We start from the raw sequence: 3,092 nt of genomic DNA, 5'->3' as shown, positions 1-3,092 counted from the left end.
AGGTTGCAGTGAGCTGAGATCGCACCACTGCACTCCTGGGGGATAGAGCAAGACCCTGCCTAAAAACAAACAAACAAAAAACAATTATGGCACAGGCAGTTAGAACTGGTCAAACTCATTTCAACTCAGGCAACCCTACATGCAGTTGAAAACTACCCAGATTCATATAGATACAGATTCAGCCAGACCAAGAATCTAGTTCCCTAAGGAAAACAGAATATTACGAAATTCGGGGCTTTGTGTTTCCCTCTTTTCCCTGCTCCAAGAGTAGCACAGGGACGATGTTTACAATGTAATGTTAAATCAATTTTAAAAACTAAAATTGAATCATAAACCTGTATATTATTATCCCTGTATCTACACACTTGTGTATGTTACACATAGTTACATATATAGGGACTCAAAGGAAAGATACCACAATTCTTATCTCTAGATCTGGAGATAAATGTGATTGCTTTGCCCTTGGAGATGGTGACTCTGTTAAATACAGCTGTTGACAGGGGACGAAGTATGTGATGGAGGTGCTGAAAGATCTCATATGCCCAATTTGTTGCAGTCTGTTTGATGATCACTGAGTTTTGCCTTACTTGCACAACTTCCGGAAAAAAAATGCTTAGAGGGCATGTGATGGTTAATACTGAGAGTCAACTTGATTGGATTGAAGGATACAAAGTATTGATCCTGGGTGTGTCTGTGATGGTGTTGCCAAAAGAGATTAACATTTGAGTCAGTGGGCTGGGGAAGGCAGATCCACCCTTGATCTGATGGGCACTGTCAGCTGCCAGCAAATGTAAAGCAGGCAGGAAAACCGTGAAAAGGAGAGGCTGGCCTAGCTTCTCAGGCTACATCTTTCTCCTGTGTTGGATGCTTCCTGCCCTCAAACATGACTCTAAGTTCTTCAGTTTTGGGACTCAGACTGGTTCTCCTTGCTCCTCAGCTTGCACAGAGCCTATTGTGGTAACTTGTGACCATGTAAGTTAATACTTAATAAACTCCCATATATATATCCTATTAGTTCTGCCCCTCTAAGATAACTCTAATACAAGGTAGTTTAAAGGAGAATGCATAGAATTCACTGTGGAGACTGTCTCCATCCATTCAGGTTCTGTATGAGGGTGCTGGGGTGCTGTAAGGAAACTTCAGCAACTGAAGTCAATAGCCTGCAGGTTAATTACTCCCTGAAGAGTTTGAAGAAAATATAACAAGATCAAGATATTTTCTAAAATAAAACGCCAGTGTGCAAAGGACAGCTAGAGTACCTCTCAGCATTCTCTGCTTAACTGATATACAGCTAATCTGTGGAATCTGTGCTCCTGGTGGTGACGACACCAAGCATTGTCTTCTGTTCTATTGAAGAAGTTTATGCTCAGGAAAGAAATGCTTATGCCTGCTGAGTGCGGTGGCTCATGCCTGTAATCCCAGAACTTTGGGAGGTCAAGGCGGATGATCACCGAAGGTTGGGAGTTTGAGACTAGCCTCACCAACATGGAGAAACCCCGTCTCTACTAAAAATACAAAATTAGCCTGGTGTAGGGGTGCATGCCTATAATCCCAGCTACTCAGGAGACTGAGGCAGGAGAATTGCTTGAACCTGGGAGGTGGAGGTTGCAGTGAGCCAACATCGTGCCATTGCACTCCAGCTTTGGCGACAAGAACGAAACTCCGTCTCAAAAAAAAAAGAAGAAAGAAATGGTTATGACTTTGAATCCCTCTTCTACATTTTTGAGACCTGGCATTGGGGAGATGTTCTTTCTCACTTGAATACCTTGAAGACTAGCAAGTTACTGATTATTTATTTATTTATTTATTTTTGAGACGGAGTTTTGCTCTTGTTACCCAGGCTGGAGTGCAATGGCGCGATCTCGGCTCACCGCAACCTCTGCCTCCTGGGTTCAGGCAATTCTCCTAACTCAGCCTCCTGAGTAGCTGGGATTACAGGCACGCACCACCATGCCCAGCTGATTTTTTGTATTTTTAGTAGAGACGGGGTTTCATCATGTTGACCAGGATGGTCTCGATCTCTTGACCTCGTGATCCACCCGCCTTGGCCTCCCAAAGTGCTGGGATTACAGGCGTGAGCCACCGTGCCCGGCTAAAGTATTTATTTATTTATTTTCGTCTTCCTTTTTTTTTTTTTGAGTTATGGAGTTTCACTCTTCTTGCCCAGGCTGGAGTGCACTGGCATGATGTTGGCTCACCGCAACCTCTACCTCCTAGGTTCAAGTGATTCTCCTGCCTCAGCCTCCTGAGTAGCTGGGATTACAGGCATGCACCACCATGCCTGGCTAATTTTGTATTTTTAGTAGAGATGAAGTTTCTCCAATTTGGTCAGGTTGGCCTCGAACTCCTGACTTCAGGCGATCAGCCTGCCTAGGCCTCCCAAAGTGCTGGGATGACAGGCAATAGCCACTGCCCCTGGCCTGATTAAAGTATTTAAATAAAGTGTTAAAGATTGAAATAAAGGCTGGGTGCAGTGGCTCACACCTGTAATCGCAGCACTTTGGGAGGTCCAGGCAGGTGGATCTCTTAAGGTCAGGAGTTCAAGACCAGCCTGGCCAACATGGTGAAATCTCATCTCTACTAAAAATACAAAAATCAGCCAGGCATGGTGGCATGCACCTGTAGTCCCAGCTACTTGGGAGGCTGAGGCTAGAGCATTGCTTGACCCCAGGAGGTGGAGGCTGTGGTGAGCCAAGATCATGCCACTGCACTCCTGCCTGTGTGACAGGGTAAGAGTCTGTCTCAAAAAAAATTTTTTTTAATAAGATGAAGCTTTTTGAGAAGTTACAACACACATTGGATCCAAAAAAAAAAAAAAGAAAAAAAAAACTTTTTTTTTGAGATGGAATTTCACTCTTGTTGCCCAGGCTGGAATGCAATGGTACAGTCTCAGCTCCCTGCAACCTCCACCTCCCAGGTTCAAGCAATTCTTCTGCCTCGGCCTCCCAAGTAGCTGGGATTACAGGTGTGCACCACCATACCTGGTTAATTTTTGTGTTTTTAGTAGAGATGCGGTTTTCCCATGTTGGCCAGGCTGGTCTCGAACCCCTAACCTCAGGTGATCCACCTGCCTCGACCTCACAAACTGCTGA

At 44.8% G+C, this 3,092-nt stretch overlaps 1 pseudogene; it reads left to right on the top strand.

Annotated features, from left to right (window-relative positions):
* Positions 1 to 515: 515 nt before the first annotated feature.
* LOC119472740 overlaps positions 516 to 3,092 on the top strand; it is a 12,617-nt pseudogene continuing 10,040 nt past the window's right edge.

Source organism: Cebus imitator, unplaced genomic scaffold (genome assembly GCF_001604975.1).
Source record: "Cebus imitator isolate Cc_AM_T3 unplaced genomic scaffold, Cebus_imitator-1.0 Scaffold117, whole genome shotgun sequence".
NCBI lineage: Eukaryota > Metazoa > Chordata > Mammalia > Primates > Cebidae > Cebus > Cebus imitator.
This window is presented reverse-complemented; position numbering and strand designations above follow the sequence as displayed.